Raw genomic sequence first — 19,099 nt, 5'->3', positions numbered from 1 at the left:
TTTGACTTTTGTGCAGGTTAAGAGATAGGGATCAACTTTCATTCTTCTACATATGGATAACCAGTTTTCCTAGCATCCTTTTTTTTGGGGGGAGGGGGGTACCATGGATTGAACTCAGGGCACACGACAACTGAGCCACATCCCCTATTTTGTATTTAATTTAGAGATAGGGTCTCACCGAGTTGCTTAGTGCCCTGCTTTTGCTGAGGCTGGCTTTGAACTCACGATCCTCCTGCCTAAGCCTTCTGAGCCTCTGGGATTACAGATGTGTACCACTGTGCTTGGCCCAAGATTAGTTTTTGAAAAGACTTATCTTTTCCCTATGATATGTTTGAGCAACTTTGTCAAGCATTTATATGGGTTTGTCTCTCTATCTTCTATTGTGTTCCATTTGTTTCCATGTTGTTTTTATGGCCAATATCATTGTATTTGAATTGTGACATCTCCAGCATTGCTCTTACTGCTCTGAATTGCTTTTTGTTATTCTGAATCTTTTATTCTTCCATATAAATTTTAGGGCTGTTTCTTCTTGTTCTGTGAAGAATGCCATTGGTATTCTGATGGGGCCTGCATTGAATCTGCAGATGGCTTTTGGTAATATGACAATTTTAATAATATTAATTCTTGCTATCCAAGAATGTGGAAGGTCTTTCCAACTTCTAATGTGTTATTTTTTTAGTTATCAATGGACCTTTATTTTATTTATTTATTTATATGTGGTGCTAAGAGTCAAACAGTGCCTCACACATGCAAGGCAAGTGCTGTACCACTAAGCCACAACCCCAGCCCCTAATGTGTTCTTTGATTTCTTTCTTGAGTTTTATATAAAGTTCATTGTAGAGGTCTTTCATCTCCTTGGTTTGATTCATTCATATTTGGTGGGGGGGTTTGCTATTGTGAATGGAATTATTTTCCTAATTTCTTTTTCAGTAGGTTCATTATTACTGTAAGAAATATTAATTTTTGTATGTTGATTGACTTTATATCCTGTTATATTGATGAATTTATCTGCTCTAGAACTCTTCTGGTGGAATTTTTTAGATCTTCTAAATATAGAACCATATGATTTGCAAATAGTGATAATTTGACTTCTTTTCCAATTCTATCCATTTAATTTTCTTCTCTTGCCTGATTACTCTGGCTAGAATTTAAAATACTATATTGAATAGGAGTGGTGAAAGTGAACATCCTTGTCTTGTTCCTGATTTTAGAGGAAGTGCTTTCAGATTGTCCCTATTCAGTAGGAAATGTTGCCTTTGGGTTTGTAATGAATATAGTCTTTATAATGTTGAGGTCAGTTCCTTCTATCTGATTTCTTCAGTGTTTTAAACGTGAATGGATGTTGAATTTTATTGAAGGCTTCCTCTGTGTCTATTGGCATGATTGAGATTTTATCCTTATTTATGTGATGAGTTACATTTATTGATTTGTGTGTGTTAAACCAACCTTTCATCCCTGGGATGAAACCACCTTGATATGGTGTATAATGTCTTTTTGAATGTGTATTGCTAATATTTTATTAAGAATTTACCTCCTTTTTCATCTGTTTTTGTTGATTTGGGTCTTTCTATTGGTTAATTTGGGTAAGGTATTATCAATCTCATTTATCTTTTTGAAGAACAAACTCTGTTACATTGGTCTTTTGTATTGATTTTTATTCTCTATTCCACTAATTTTGGATCTGATCATAATTATTTCCTGTCTTCAACTGGTTTTGGAATTAGTTTTTTGGGTTTTGTTTTTTTAGTTTTCAGCGGACACAACATCTTTGTTTGTATGTGGTGCTGAGGATCGAACCCGGGCCGCACGCATGCCAGGTGAGCACGCTACCGCTTGAGCCACATCCCCAGCCCCTGTAATCATTTTTTAAATGAAGGCACTCGATGCTATAAACTTGCTCTTAGAACCACCTTGGGGGCCCAGAGATTTTACTACATTGTACACTATTCTTACATAATTCCAAAAGTTTTGAAATTTCTCCCCTCATTTCTTCTATGATCCATTAATCATTCAAAACTGTATTATTCAAGAGCTGTAGCTCAGTGGTAGAGCACTTGTGTGAGGCTGGGTTCCATTCTCAGCACTACATAAAAATACAGATATTTTTATGTAGTACTGAGAATAAAACTACAACTAAAAAAATAATTTTAAAAAACCATATTGTTCAATCTCCAGTGTATTTGTGTGGTTTCCATAATTTTTTCTTGCTGTAAACTTCTAATCCCATTCTTTTATGATCTGACAAGATGTAAGGGATTTTTGTATTTACTAAGACTTGCTTTGTAAATACATGGTCTTTTTTGGAGAAGGTTCCATGAGCAGCTTAGAAGAAAGTAAATATAGTGATTGTTGGACAAAGCATTTTGTACATGTCCATTATGTTCATTTTATTATAGTATTTTCTAGATCTGAAGTATCTGTTGATTTTATGATGATGAGAATTTAAATTCCACAGTATTACTGTGTTGGGGTTTTTCAGAGTCTTTATGTCAAGCAGTGTTTGCTTATATAATTAGATGCTTTAATGATTGGGGAATAAACATCTATTATCATTATATTTTCTTATTAGATTATGTCCCTTACTAGTATAAAGTGACTTTTGTCTCTTCTGGTTAATTTTTGCTTGACATCTGCTATTTGAATGAGAGTAGTTAGTCCTGCTTTCTTGGGGACTCCATTTGCATAGAATGTCCTCTTATATCTTTTCACTGTCAGTGTGTATATGTCTTCATTTATAAGACGAGCCTCTTGAACCACATGTGGTAGTGTGTGCCTGTAATCCTAGTGACTCAGGAGGCTGAGGAAGAAAGATCATGAATTCAAAGCAAGCCTTAGCAATATACAAGGCCTTGAGAAACTTAGTGAGACCCTGTCTCAAAAGGGCTGGGGGTGTTGCTCAGTGGTTAAGTGTTCAATCTCTGGTACAAAAAAAAAAAAAAAATGAGCCTCTTGCATACAGCATATATTTGGGTCTTGTTTTTTAATCTACTCCACTCTGTCAGTCTTATTAGAGAGTTGAGACCATTAATATTCAGAGTTATTATGGAAATATATTTATTAATTCATGCCATTTTTATTTGTTTCATATATTGAATTCAGGCTTAACTCTTAATTGCTTAACTGTTCTTCTAGTGAGTTTCATCTATTTGTGATCTCTGGGTAGTTTTTGTTTTGTTTCTGTCCACTATCACCACTACCACCCTGTCATCTGTATGTAGTATTTCTGTAAGTATTTTCTTTTTTTTTTTAATTGTTGGTTGTTCAAAACATTGCATAGTTCTTGATATATCATATTTCACACTTTGATTCAAGTGAGTTATGAACTCCCATTTTTACCCCATATACAGATTGCAGAATCACATCAGTTACACTTCCATTGATTTACATATTGCCATACTAGTGTCTGTTGTATTCTGTTCTGTATTTTCTGTAGTGCTGCCATAGTAATCATGCACATTTTTAGAATTTATTTATTTATTTGATACCAGGGAACCCAGAGGCGTTCAACCACTGAGCCACATTCCCAGCTTTTTCTTCTTCTTCTAAGTTGCTTAGGGCCTCACTGAATTGTGAGGCTGGCTTTAAAGTTGCAATCCTCCTGCCTTAGCCTCCCAAGCCACTAGGACTATAGATATGTACCTAACATGAACTCTTTTACTTGATATGTTTCTTAGAAAGTTTTTATTTCTGATTCACATATTTCATTTGATAAAACACAATAGCATGAAGGCCACTAAACTAAGCAAACAGTTTTTTTTTTTCTTTTTATGTTAGAGATAGAGCCTAGGTCCTCTTGCATGCAAGGCAGGTACTTTAAAACCACAGAGCTATATCCCTGACTCCATAGGTAATCTTAGACAAAAGGAGTAACAAATTTTATGTGAGCACTTTGCAAAAATAATTTTGACAAAGATTGTCCTTATAGGATTAGTAAATTTTGAAAAAATAACTAAGTTTATACTATTTTCTAAACTCTGCTAAATTATATTCATTTTCACAGTAGAATAATACTGAGAAGTAGGGAAATAAGCTTGCTGATTTTGTTTTTGATTTATATGAACTTATATGTTGTTGTTGTTGTTATTCAGCTATATACATAGTTGGTACAATGATAAATTTTAACAGTGGACATGTAGTTCTTGAACTGCTAGCAATGATTGGGAACAGATATAGAATTCTCAAAATCATTCTGGGATAGCTCCTTTTGACTTTAAGAATGATGCTGATCTCCCAGGTGATTATGGAGGCAAGTACTGTCAGATCTGTGTTCTGGGAGAGGTTCTATCACTCATTTTAGAGCATTTAGCCAAGTCATGGGTTTAATTTCAGTGGAAGTCAATAATCTGAAATTGGGCTTCATGTGGACACACAACTCGCTGAATTGCATCAGGAATTAGGCTTCATGTCTCCTTTTTTGAAAGGCAGGAGGATTGCAAGTTCAAACCCAGCCTCAGCAAATTAGTGACACCCTGTCTCTAAAAAATTAAAAAGGGCTGGGGATGTGGTTCTGTGGTTAAGCACCCCTTGGCTCAAGTTCTAATTCTCACACACACACACACACATCCAACCTGTATTGAAAATAAGATCCTGAAGGCTCTAACCAGAATTCTTCAATTTTATATTTCTTCTTCCATTTGTTTATTTGACATAGTTCTGTGATATATTATTGGGCACATATATGTATTTTTTCCACAGAACAAGAATTTATGACTCAAGTTTCATTTTTTTCATTAAGCTTTCTGACTATGCTTGAACCTTTGACACTTTCATAATTTTCTTTTTTCAATATTTATTTTTTAATTTTTGGTGGACACACAAAGATCTTTGTTTGTATGTGGTGCTGAAGATCAAACCCGGGCCACGCATGCCAGGCGAGCGCGCTACCGCTTGAGCTACATCCCCAGCCTACTATCATAATTTTCTACTCCTCAATAAGGTAAATATGCTTAATCCTGTCACAAACACATTTAGCACAGATAGAACCATGGGCCTGGCTGGCTTTTTTTTTTTTTTTTCCATTTTAGACAACCTCCTAAGAATGTTAGTTTTTACTACACAACACCATATTAGTCTCCCTGGGTATAAAACACATGCAGATTTTGGTGCTTTCCCAACCTCTTTGGTGTATAGGCAAACTCTGTTTCCAGGGTTTTGGGACAGCCTACTTAGAGGCTGTACTGTAGAAATGTCCACAGTATGTCAAATGCTGGACCATTCTCAGTGTCTCCAGACACCACCTTGAAGAGGAAAAGAACTAATTGCTAAATATATGTTGGTATTTCCTCTATGTTACTGAGTGATATTTTTATCAATATAAAATGTCCTTGGATCTCTATTTCAAAATCCATCTCTAGTACTAATAAAGCTATTTTAGTAATTTTTCTGGTTTCTGTGTATATAGCTTCATTTTCAACTGTTTGCTTTTGTTTGTAACTTTTGAGTTACTCATATACAGTTGTATTTTGTTTTCTAATTAAATCTGAATATCACTGTTTTTTGATATATTCCTTAATCCATTTACACAGTTATTCTAGATACTGTTGGATCTGTCTGCCATTATTGTTTTCAATTCATCCCATACTTTTTCATTCCTTTTTACTGCTAAACAAGTGAATATTTTGTAATGTAGCATTTCAATTTCTTTAATCTTTTCTCTTTATATTCCTCAATGCCTCAGAGAGTGTACTTGGGATTTTTTCCACTTTGTGAGTTCACTGATGCCTATTTAAACATCATTAACATGTTCCTGAAGTGGGAAAAATGAGAATGCTAAAAAGTATGACATCAATTAAAAATTTAAAATTGTTGGGGCTGGGATTGTGGCTCAGCAGTAGAGCACTCATTTAGCACATGTGAGGCCCTGGGTTCAACCCTTAGCATCACATTAAAAAAAAAAAAAAAAAAGGTATTGTTTCCAACCACTTACAAAAAATAAAAAATGTTAAAAAAAAATTGCAACGTCTTTAGTAGGAAATGATGGTATCAATTGTAGCCTCAGAACCAGGCAAAGCAGCTGGAATTGTGGCCTGTTCTGTAAGTACTCTAAGTTCTATTTGAGATTTTGTTGCCAGCCAATGCCTTAAAAAGTTGGAATGAGGACTACAGTGGAGCTTGGATGTCTCTTAACATCAACATTTAAAAAAAATTTTTTTAAAAAGAAATAAGATAACTGAATGGTTGTTCTTATGTTGGCAGGTTTTAAAGTAATGTTCCTTTTTTCCATATTCCCCAGGCAGATAGCTAAGTTAATTGATGATAGTGACCATATGAAAACCTGAGAAACGCAGGCTGTGTCCCAGAGAAAATAAAATAGTTTTGGGGGATGAGTAGTATGCTTATGCCATATAAGATTTTTTTCTACTTTGTGAGTTCACTGATGCCTACTGAGGTCTGCTTCTGGTAAAAAAAAAAAAAAAAAAAAAAAAAATTCCACACTGATTATATTCATACTCTTCTTCTCACTGTGAATTCTTTGATGCTTCCTGAGGACTAACCTCTGATAACAGGTCTTCAACACTGAATATGTTGATAGTTGTTTCTGCCCTGTGTGGATTATCTCATATTTAGTGAAGGATGACACAGTAGAAACTTCTTTTTTTTTTTTTTTTGTACTGGGGATTGAACTCTGGGATGCTCAACCACTGAGCCACATCTCCAGCCCCGTTTTTTAAAAAATATTTTATTTAGAGACAGGGCCTCACTAAGTTGCTCAGAGCCTTGCTAAGTTGCTGTGGCTGGCTTTGAACTTGCAATCTTCCTGCCTCAGCCTTCCAAATCGCTGGTATTACAGGCTTGCGCCACTATGCCAGCCTTCTATAATTTTGGTCTTTTTTACCTTTTTTATTTATTTTTACATGGTGCTAAAGATGGAACCCAGTACTTCACACATGTTAGGCAAGTGCTCTACCACTGAGCCACAACTCCAGCCCATTCTCCTACAATCTTTACATTCATTTGGCTTCTCAGAATACCTGATGCATTCTGAGCCATCATTTTTGGCAAAGGATTTTCCACATTCATTACATTCATAGGGTTTCTCTCCTTGTGAGAGCTGTATGATGCTTCCTGAGGTTGTAGTTCTAGTAAAAGATTCTTGGGCTGGGGATGTGGCTCAAGTGGTAGCGTGCTCGCCTGGCATGCGTGCGGCCCGGGTTCAATCCTCATCACCCCATACAAACAAAGATGTTGTGTCTGCCGAGAACTGAAAAATAAATATTAAAAAATTCTCTCTCTCTCTCTCTCTCCCCCCCCTCTCTAAAAAAAACTGTTTTAAAAAAAAAAAGATTCTCAACATTCACTACATTCAAAGGGTTCCTCACTTCTGAGTTCTCTGATGTTTTCTTTTGGTTAAAGGTTTTTCCACATTGCTTACACTTTCAGCAAAAGGTCTTCTCACATTGCTAACATTAATAGGGTTTCTTCCCAGTCAGCTGTGACTTCCTGCCAAGGTCTTCCCACATTGATTACATTCATAGGGTTTCTCTCCTGTGTGAATTCTCTAATGTATCCTGAGGTCTGACTTCTGGGCAAAGGCTTTTCCACATTCATTACATTCATAGGGTTCTCCCCCAGTGTGAATTCTTTGATGCTTCCTGAGGTCTGACTTCTGGGAAAAGGGATTTCCACATTGATTACATTCATAAGGTTTCTCCCCTGTGTGAATTCTTTGATGTTTCCTGAGGTAGGACTTCTGGTAAAAGTTTTCTCACATTCATTACATTCATAGGATTTCTCACTTGTGTGAGTTTTCTGATGTTTTCTGAGACTGGACTTTCGGGAAAAGGTTTTTCCACACTGCTTACACTCATAGTGTTTCTCTCCAGTGTGGACAGCCTCATGTTGACTCAGTTGTGACTTCCAATAAAAGGTTTTTCCACACTGATTACATTTGTAGGGCTTCTCCCCTATATGAAGTCTTTGATGCTTCCTGAGATTGAACTTCTGGCCAAAGGTTTTTCCACATTCATTACATTCATCGGGTGATTCCCCAGTGTGAATTCTTCGATGTTTCCTGAGACCTGACTTCTGATAAAAGGTTTTCCCACATTGCTTACACTGATAGTGTTTCTCCCCAGTGTGGACAGCCTCATGATATGTCAATTGTGACTTCCAGCAAAAGGTTTTTCTACACTGCTTACATTCATAGGGTCTCTCCCCTGTGTGAATTCTCTGATGATTCCTGAGGTTGGACTTCTGGCCAAAGGTTTTTCCACATTGATTACATTCATGGGGTTTCTCCCCAGTGTGGATTTTCTCATGTCGAGTGAGGTGTGATTTCTGTCGAAAAGTTCTTCCACATTGATTACATTCATAGAGTTTCACCATAGTGTCGACAGCCTCACTGAGTGTGAGGTTTGACTCCCGGCTGTAAGTTGTTCCATACTGAGTACATTCATAAAGTTTCTCCCCTGTGTCAATTCTCTGAGGGTCTCTGAGGTAGGATTTTTGGTAAAATGATTGAACGTATTCAGTACATTTGTCAGGATTCTCACCTGCGTGAGTTTTCCAATGGACTGTAAGGTCTGACCTATAGCTGAAGGATTTCTCACACTGGTCACATGAGTAGGGTCTTTGCCCTGTATGTGTCCCCAGATGTACTGGAAAATCTAATTCGCTAATGAAGTTTTTCTCACATTCAAGACAGTCACAGGATGTCATCTCTGTTTGTATTTGCTGATTTTATTTGAGAGTACATTCTTGATAAAAAATCTTCCTTCCTTCCTCGTCAATAAGAGCCGACTCATAATGGTTGTTCCCATATTCATTATGGTTACCAGAAGTCTCTCCAATCTGAACACTCTTTTTCAGTACAGCTGCCTCTTTGTTGAAAACTTTCCCTTCTCCACTATATTCAAAATTTTCTCCACTATATTCAAAATTCTGCTTCCAAGGGTGAATCTTGGGATGCTGATCAAAATTTTCAGGACATCTGAGGAATTTCCCAGTTATGTTATAGTCATCACCAGATTTCTCTCCAGGATGCATCTCCTCAGGCTCAATAGAGAGATGAGAGTTCTGACATATATTAAACTCTTCAGGCTTTCCATTATTTATAATCAAATCTGAAATACAATTTGGGATCAAAGAAAAAGTGTTTCCTAATCCATCTCTTTCCTCCGTTAACATGTTGTTGGTGTTCATTACATCTTGCCAGAAATGGCTATCTTGTCTTCCCTGGTTAATCTCAATTAAATCATCCATTTTCTTCACATCTAAAATGAGAGGAAAAAAAAGAACACACCTATGAACTACATATGAACATTTCTTCTTTTCATGGGACAGCTGGGATTGAACCCAAGGCTTCATGCATAGTAGGCAAGCACTCTTCTACTGGGCCACATCTATAGCCCTTCATGTTTTTGAGAAGGTCCCACCAAGTTCCCAGGCTGGTCTCAATCTTGTGATCATCCAGCCTCAGATTCTCAAGAGGCTGGAGTTACTAAAGACAAGTATCATCACTCCTGGCTTAAATATTTCTGTGGAATGCTCATATATATGTACGAGCATATCCTATCGGCATAAAATTTTATAAAATACATAACAAGTATTGGTTTTGCATTCTCTTCCTACTGACTTCATTTAATAAATGGCACTGGTAGTTTTTCTAGTGCACAACTGTTTTTCTATGTTTATTTCATGAAGAGACAGACATTTGATTAAAATATTCAGCTACTTCTTGCAATAATTCTTCATTGAGTGCTTATACCCTGCCATTAGTTTTCCCTGTTCTTTATCTCCACTTTTTTTATATAACAATTATCTCCCACTGAGATTCTTCTCATTATTCTGTTTTGAAGGTGGCAAGAATTTCTGTGACCAGCTCCTTGTAGGGTGAATCAGGTCAAATGACTGTCCCCTAGAGAAGGAATATGGGTAATGGAAAGTGTTTTGTATCTATGTTCATTTAGTTTTCATTTTTCCCTGGGGAAAGACTATAAGTATATGGGAGTTTTCTAAATATAAAATTGTTTTACACTCTAGAAAAGGACAGCTTTCTGACAATTTCTAATTTAACCTGGCTTCCTCCAGTTCTCAGAACCAAAACAAGTACAGGAAGCTTCAGAGCCCCACCCTGAACACTCACCTTTGGTGCCCATAATCTCTGGAAAGTGTTTTTCTGGTTCTTTCTGAGATTAACAGCCCTGGCATTTTCCCCACTATTCCTGGGACATGTACCAATTGGTTGATAATCCACTGCTTTTGAGGAATATAATCTCATGCACTGCAGTGTTAGCAGTTTTGCTAATTTTATGCAAAGTGGAGTCTTCTGTACATTTCTCATTGTGTATGTTGTTTTAGAATAATAGCCACAAAGAGAAAAGGGAAATGCTAAATTCAAATTCTACTCCCCAAAATGTCAGCTCAATGTAAAACCCTTGGTTCTGTTGTGCTTCAGGCCAGAATTTCCTGACTCTTCCCCAAGTCCAAGACCACCCCTTTCCATGCTCATATACTGGATCCTCACTTTGACGATTTCTGATATCCTGGTTCACATATGTGACTCTGGACTTCTCTCATTTTCTTTATGAAATCCTTTGTTGAATTTCTAAGAATAACTTTACCACATTTACACTATCAATTTCCAAATTTACATTTCCAAGACTGAGTTCTGCTTGCAAATCTAGATCTTTTTTTTATATCAACCTATGTTTTTTTTCTGTAAAATTTCAAAACCAGTAACTGAAACAATACCAGTGTAAACATTAATAATTCCCCTAAAAATATAACCTAGTTGAAAAGTGCTTGACGAGTATGCACAAGGACCTGGGTTTTATGCCCAGCCCCATAAAAACAAATCAACCAATGAACAAAAAAAATCACCCTAAGGCTGTCTTCTCTCACCATCCTTTTTAAATTATAACATTTCCTGTTTCTCTCTGTCTCACTCTGGTTAAATATTCTTCACAGTTCTTAACTGCCTACTCAATACACAGGAACTTTTCATTTAAATATCATCATAAATAAATTCTATGAGAGGCACAGAATCACCCTCATTGCTGTCATAGGTACAAATATAAAATCAATGGTAGTGAAAATATGCTCCATTAGGATGTGCTTGAAGCATAAAGAAATTTATGAAGAAATGTCTGACAGCAAAAAAAAAAAAAAAAAAGCACATGAGAATGAAGGATAAGAGATAACAGAGAATCAGAAAAAGTAGAAATCAAAGAAAAATGTCTAAGAAGTATCTAAGAGACTAGATTTGGTGTAAATGTAAGAAAATATTCAGCAAAATTGAAGGTAGGAATATATGTGAGAGTCCTCCTTAGTGATTATATTTCACGTGTCTTATGTATATAGAACAGCTGTTCTCATGTCTGGGACCTAGGGGATGCTTGTGAAGACAGCACAACATGGCCAACATCTCCTGGCTCTCCTCTTCAGGACCTCCCAGCCCAATATGCACTCACTGATGCTCTCATTTGGGAGTTCTCCCATCCACGGCTCTGCTCCTTGCTCCAGGTTCACTTCAGGTTTGGTGATGCAATGTCCTGTCAGTGGAAAATAACTTGGGACTTTACCAAACTATTAAGGCAGGTTCTTTGAAGAATTTCAACAGCTCAACTTCAGGGGCTAGGCAACTAAGAAGCCTATGTAAGCCTTTTAGAGATGGGAACACAATCAATTCTTCATAGACTGGAATCTTCGATCTAAACAGCATTAAATCCTACAAGTGTTCATGTGTTTACTATAGAAAGGGCTTGCTTCTGAGAATAACTGCAGAGTTTCACTCACCCAGTGACATCAGGGAACTGTAGGTCTCCAACATCGAGTCCCTGTGCAGAGTCCTCCGAGTATCATCCAGATCTTGCCACTCCTCCCAGGTGAAGTCCACAGCCACATCCTCAAATGACACTAGTACTTGTAACAGCATATTTCTCAAATCATCAGTCCTAGTCTAAAGAGTTAGAATTTGGAAGTTCTGGCTTTTGGGTGTGCTGAGGGGTGGGGGTTATGTGAATTTTACATAGAATGCAGCTTACTTTGTACTCTACATGGCAGGGAAAAGAAAAATCATACACTATCCTGCCCTTTTAATTAAATACTTATTTATCTTTACCACCGGGAATTGTACTTATGGCATTATACATATTAGGCAAGCACTCTACCACTGAGATACAAACCCAGCCCTGTTCATTTCACTTTGAGATAGGGTCTTAATAAGTTGTACATGCTGGCTGGAACTTATGATCCTTCAGCCATAGCCTCCTAAGTAGTTAAGATTAAAGTCATGCATCATTTTATTAATTAGTTACTAATGCTATTATCAAGCTTACCTTCTGGATCTGAAAATCAACCTTGTTGCTAGGGATTAAAGTGTGAATATAATTTTGCTTGTTCAAAACACTTATTACTTAGTATGAAGACAACACAAGAATAAATACCTACAATAATTTCTTTGATGAACCAAACACAACTTCCATGTAGATGAATTGAGGAAGGAGAATAAAGTTCTATTTTGTACTATAAGACTGCCCCTCGCTAAAACACCAAAAACATTTAAGCTCTGCCATGTATCAACCATGTGTTTTCATGAGAGCAGGAATCCAGTCACCAGCACACAAACACCACACACCTGGCTGAATCCAGGTGAAAGAATCTGGATCATGATGACACAAACACAACACTGAAAGAAGATATTATGGAGTGGGTGATTCTACACTTAAATACTGAAAAGATCCCAACTTTAAGCAACATTGTTTATAATTACTTACAAATTAAAAGCATGTAGAGAGGCATCCCAATATTTCCTTCCTGCATGCCAAAGGCATGTTTATGTTCACTTCAGGCTGAGCACTGCCACTTTCCAAACCACAGGGTGTAAACAGTGAGATCATAGAAGATCAGGTCAGTTAACTAAGAAGTTCTATATTTCAGTAGTCATTCCCTAAAAAAACACTGGAGGCGGGCTGGGGATGTGGCTCAAGCAGTAGCACGCTCGCCTGGCATGTGTGCGGCCCGGGTTCGATCCTCAGCACCACATACAAACAAAGATGTTGTGTCTGCTGATAATTAAAAAATAAATATTAAAAAAAAAAAAGAAAGAAGAAAAACACTGGAGGCCAGGGCTGTAGCTCAGTGGCAGAGTGCTTGCCTAACATGTGTGAGGCACTGCATTTGATCCTCAGCACCACATAAAAATAAACAAATGAATAAATGAAATAAAGGCATTCTGTACATCTACAAAAAAAATTTTTAATTTACAAAAAGAATTGGAAAGGGTTAATGAAGAGAAGGGAAGAAACCAGAATGAGACATGATGGGACTACATGAAAACCACCATCAGAAAATAGAGAAGTAGGAACACTGAATAAGTAATCCAAAAAGACAAAAAAGAAAAGACAGGAACAGAATTTAGTACTAACTTGCTGAGCAGAAGATTAAAACAGACCTTATATTTCTAGGCTTCCTGCATGCATGCTGCTAGTTAGATACTTTTGCTATAAAGAGAATTTAGAAAACATAAGAACATAATGGCAAAAGTAACACATACCTGAACACATCATATCTGGAATCCTAAAGTCCCAGATGTGGAATGTCCAAAAGGCAATTACAAACATATGATTCTGGAGAGTCCAGGAGAGAAGTAAGTGGAATATTAAAAATTTAGAAAGTAATACAATTTAACTGTTGCTTGAAGTCATCAGAGTGAAGAAAATGGCTTGAAGAAAATGTAAGAGACTGAAGAAGAAAAGTAACAGGAAAACTAATATATGCTGACAAAAGCAAAGAAATAAAAGTGTAAAGAATGAAAGAATTTGGTTTTATCCCATGAATAGAGGGAAATTCAACATTAAGGACACTACTAATATAATTTATCATATACATACTTCTTCAGAGATAAATTCTTTAGGTTGTCTGCATAGACATTCAGATGACACTATAAAAAAATATCATCCTAGCATCCAGCCCTATATGTAAAGAGCCTGAAAGTTGCTTTAGTTTGCAATGTACCCCAAATACCCATGTGTGAAAGGCTCAAATTTATAAGAAGGAGTGGTAGAATCATTAAGAGGTGAGGCTTCATATGTAGAAGTTAGATTATCAGAGTCCTACATTTTTAGGGGACACTGGGACCTTGGCCTGTTCCAGCATCCAGGCTAGCTTCAACTGCCATTTGCCACAGGCCCAAAAGTAATGAGGTGAATTCACCATGGACTGCAACCTCCTAAATTATGAGCCAAAATAAACCTTTCCTCCTTTTAAGTTGATGACCTCAGGAAATTTTCTCAGTAATGGAAATCTGAAAGACAGCTTTCCATTCTTAAACCAAGTAAAGAACTTAAGAGACTAAAGAGAAAAAAAAAATCAATAAATCTTCTTGAATATAAAAGTAAGGAGAAGACACTGAGATTAACCACTGAGCAACATCCCTAGTTCTTTTTGTCTTATTTATTGATTTAGAGACAGGGTCTCACTAAGTTGTTGAAGCTGGCTTTGAACTTGTGATCCTCCTGCCTCAGCCTCCTGAACCACTGGGATTACAGGCGTGTGCCACCACATCTGTCTACAGAGCCCTTTAATATGGTGTAAATGTTTGTGTCTTCCCAAAATTCATATGTTGAAACTTAATCCTCACAGTAGCAGTAATCAGAGGTGGGGCTTTTGGACACGGATTAATTCATGAAGGTACAGCACCAGTAAACAAGATTAATTCCCTGATAAGAAGACCAAGGTAGCTTTTCCACAACTTCTGCCAGGTGTGTAACAGCACACAGACAGGGCTATCTATAAAGAAAAGGCCCTCACCACACATGCAATCTACTGGGGCTCTTGGACTCTGAAGATTCCAGAACTGTGAGCAATAAATTCATATTGTTTATTAATTGCCCACTCTAGGTTATTTTATTACTGTAATCTGTACAGACTAAAACAGCCTCTTACACCTTACCACAAAGCTAAAATGATTTCCTACAGTTCCTCTTACTTGGCATAACATGCCAGGCTACAAAGAAAATGCTACAGGGCATACCAAAGGCATACATGATTTCAACTGGCAAAGGATGCACTAGAACAGACATGGCAGGATGTAAGAAATATCAGACAGCAAATGTGGTTAGAAAATAAAATACAACTATATATTCACTACAAGAAGTTCACTTTCAATATAAACATATATGGATGAAAAGTAAACACATGAGGAAAAACATATCACACAAGTACTCAAATGAAAGTAGGAGCTAAGGACATAGCTCAATGGTTGAGTGCTTGCCCAGTATACATTAAATCCTACAGCTTCAAATCTGATATCCAGCGTACATGGTGGCATGCTGAGAGCTCCAAAGAGCTAACACAGCCCCAACTCTATGGTCTTTCAGGCTGCAGTTCATATAGCCACTCTTGGATGGCTCTGCTTATTCCAAGTGGCTTTCCTTGGCAGGCTATCCACATTCCTGACATCCAGGTTCTCCATGGTACTTCAGCTCATTCTTATAGCTTCACCCATTGCCTACTTAAAGAATTCCTGCAAGCACTCCAACCCTGCCACACAGGTCTTCCTTTGAAGCCTTGGTGGGAGCCTCCACGACCCCACACTTCTTCCATTCTGCACTGCTACAAAACCACCATCAAGTGGTCAATGTCATGTCTGCTACTGACTTCAGTAGGAACTAGGTCCTCCTGGACCATGGTGGCAGTGGCCTCTGACTGCTTGGAGGGCTGAACAAGGTGAAATAAATCCTGAGAAACAACCTGCTAGATTGCCCAGTGGGGAAGCAGAGCACCCAGGAGTTCTATTCTCAAAAGAAAGAATTATACTTTTATACCCTTGAGCCTGTGAGAAATAGGGTCTTGCTGATTCCTGAGATGCTCTCAAGCCATCTTTCTTTCTTTCTTTCTTTTTTTTTTTTTTTTTTGAGAGAGAGAGAGAGAGAATTTTTTAATATTTATTTTTTAGTTTTCGACGGACACAACATCTTTGTATGTAGTGCTGGTGCTGAGGATCGAACCCGGGCCACACGCATGCCAGGCGAGCACGCTACCGCTTGAGCCACATCCCCAGTCCTCAAGCCATCTTTCTTACTGTAGTCCTCCTGCAAAGTATTTGGCTTCTTTTAATGGTCCTAATGTCCTCAGCAAACACCCCTTTCTCAGCCCCCATTTCACATTTGATGCATTTCTGGTCAAACTACAAGTCTGTAAATCTTTCCACTCTGCTCTTTGCTCTCAATTTCCACAATAAACCTGGCTAAGAGCAGCCAGAAATGCCCAAGGCATTGTCTGAATGCTGTGCTACCTTGAAATTTCCTTTTCCAAATTAATTAGTCCATCATCTTTATGCTCAGCCTCACACAAAATCTCAGTACACAAACAAAATATAGACAAGTTCTTTGCTAGAAATACCTCTATTCCAATTCCAACAGAGTTCTAAACCTCATGAGCATCGTCTCTTACTATCTATATTTCAGTCAAAATTCTGGTCTTCTAATCTCACAGAATCGTCCACTAAACTCTACCTTCAGAATTCTAGGGCTTCTCGACACTGCATCTCCAAACCTTTCCAAATCCTTCTACAAACCAGGTCCAAAGCTTCTGATTCCAATGGTCAGATGTAGTCAAAGCAACAATCCCTACTCTTGGTAACAGTAATTCCTGCCAGCTGGCTGGGCTGGCGAGGCGAGCTGGGTTTAAAAGAGCTGGCTGCAACATTAAACTAAGAAAACGGTGAAGAAACCATGCAACACACACACATGAGTTTCTCAGGTTGAGAGGGGGACTGCTCTGTGACCTCAAGGGTCCTCTTCCATGCTGGAAGGCAAAAGAGAACCCACCCGGAACACCTCTATTTATTAGGGAAAAGCCATTCCATAGATAAGGCAAGGGATAGGGTTTCAAAAGGTGGAGTCTTGCTTTGTGATGTCTTGGATATTGATTGACATCATGGCAAGTCATACCCTTCTCAGGTGCTGTGTGGGATCACAGGCAGAGTGAGAGGAAGGGCACGCTTCCGTCACACAGCCCAATCTGCGTGCAATGCCAGACCAGTCCCCTCATATCGCTCAAATGTGCATAGCTCATACACACAGTCTGTGGATGACTCACAACAAATATTCTATGTTAGCCAGATTTCAGTCACTGTAACAAAATAACTCACATAAACAACCTAAAAGGAGGAAAGACTTATTTTGACCCTCTGTTTCCAAGTTTTTAGTCTACAGTCATGTAGTTCCATTGTTTGGGGGCCTGTTATAAAGCACAACATGTTGCTAGGGAAAATGTGTTGGAGCAAACTACACACATCATGATGGCTATTTACCTTTCAATCAGTAACCTACTTTCTACAACTAGGCCCTACAACCAAAAGTTTCCACCACCACCCCAGAAAACACTCAAACACGGAAACAACCTCGATATAATAAAAGCCATATGTGGAAAGCACAAAGTTGACAATAACTCAATGGTGAACTTTAAAATCTTTTCTACGATGATCTTTTAGGGAAAAGATTACATTCCCTACGTTCCCTTGTGCAGTTCCTGACACACACATGGTTAATCATTATGAGAATTCCTGTTTAAGCCAGTAAGTTTGGGGGAACTTTAACATGCAGAAGATAATTGGAACACCTTAAAACTCATTACAGGTCACAAATAGTACCTTAGTTTAAAACATGCAATGTGAAGGTTTTAATTTAAAATTCAGTTCAAAATAAATAAAGATCACTTCACATTTTGTTATATGGAAATATAATAATGAATTTAAATATTCAGTTAATGAGGATTTATTCTTTTATTTCTTTTTTTTTTAAATATTTTATTTATTTTTATTCGGTTCTAAGAATTAAACCCAGTGCCTCACATATGCTAGGCAAATGCTCTGCCTCGAAGATACAGCCCCAGCCCAATAAGGTTTATTCTTACCCTATTATGAGCTACAGTTATAGTCCATTAACATATCCATGATTGTCACACACATCCATTTTTCCTTATTCATGGTTAAATGGTTAGAGGAAAGAACAATGAAATTAAATGCAGTCTTTGAAAGAGTTTGAAAAGAGCTTGCCAAGTACATGTGAGGCACTGGGTTTGATCCTCAGGACCACATAAAAATAAAAATATATAAATAAAATAAAGATGTGTCCAACTACAACTTAAAAAAACAAAACCAAAAAACTCTACATAGAGCCACTGTAACATAACAAATTTTTATAAAGACAAGGTACCAATTAGGAAAATCTTGTTTTCATTCTCTGCATGGCTTTCTAGTGACCTTTCCATATGGCCCACTAACTCCTGCCTTCTTGCTCCACCAGACTCCTAAGGAAGTCACCACACATGCTGCAGAGCTGCACCACCCAAGGGAGCAGGCTTCCAGTATTGCCAGGAATGGCATTTCTATAGTTTCTGTGTTTTATTCATGAGCATTACCAGCTCCTCCCCTACACTGGAATTGTATACAAATATTAGAATAAAAATGAAAGGAATTTTTTAAAGTTGCAAAAGTTAACACCACATTGGGGGAGACCAACCTCACACGTGTGACTGAGTTAACTTCCTGGCTGGGCGATGTGGCAGTCAGGCACCCATGCTGCTAGACTGCCCGGCTCTTCTAGGGTTGGAGTGACTGTGTCTTTGCCCGGGCGTGTCTTCCTACAGCCCCATGGGTGAAGCTAAGCTCACCTGTTCCTTTGTAATCTAACCCCTTGCCCTGTTTAGGATAGAATTTTCCATGGAAGTGCCTTGTGTGTGTCCCCTTCCCTTACTGTGCCCTTGGATGTGGCCTACCCAGGTGTCAGTCAACCTGCTGACAGTGGACATCATGAAGATAAACTCAGCCCCCTGAAAGCTGACCCCTTGCCTCATTTGAATACCTTCTCCTCAATAAAAGGGGTCAGCACGTGTGTGTGCGCGCGCACGCACTCACGCTCTCACGCTCTCACGCTCGCGCTCTCTCGCTCTCTCTCTCTCTCTCTCTCTCTCTCTCTCTCTCTCTCTCTCTCTCTCTCTCTTCCTGTGGACCCTTAAGGTCAGAGGAGCCTTCACAGCGACCTCAAAGAAAAAAGTATTTGTGTCTCTTGTGTGATTATTTTGTGCAGCCCAGTTAACCCAGTTTACCTGGAGTGACCTCTGAGCCACTTAGTCTCAAACAGAAACCCGGCAC

At 38.1% G+C, this 19,099-nt stretch overlaps 1 pseudogene; it reads right to left on the bottom strand.

Moving 5' to 3' along the window:
• Window positions 1–4,029: 4,029 nt before the first annotated feature.
• On the bottom strand, window positions 4,030–9,206 carry LOC101957491 (uncharacterized; annotated as a pseudogene).
• Between the last annotated feature and the right edge of the window lie 9,893 nt (window positions 9,207–19,099).

This window comes from Ictidomys tridecemlineatus, chromosome 2 (genome assembly GCF_052094955.1).
Source record: "Ictidomys tridecemlineatus isolate mIctTri1 chromosome 2, mIctTri1.hap1, whole genome shotgun sequence".
Lineage (NCBI taxonomy): Eukaryota > Metazoa > Chordata > Mammalia > Rodentia > Sciuridae > Ictidomys > Ictidomys tridecemlineatus.
The sequence above is the reverse complement of the archived record's forward strand: the minus strand, read 5'-3'. Positions and strand labels throughout refer to the sequence as shown.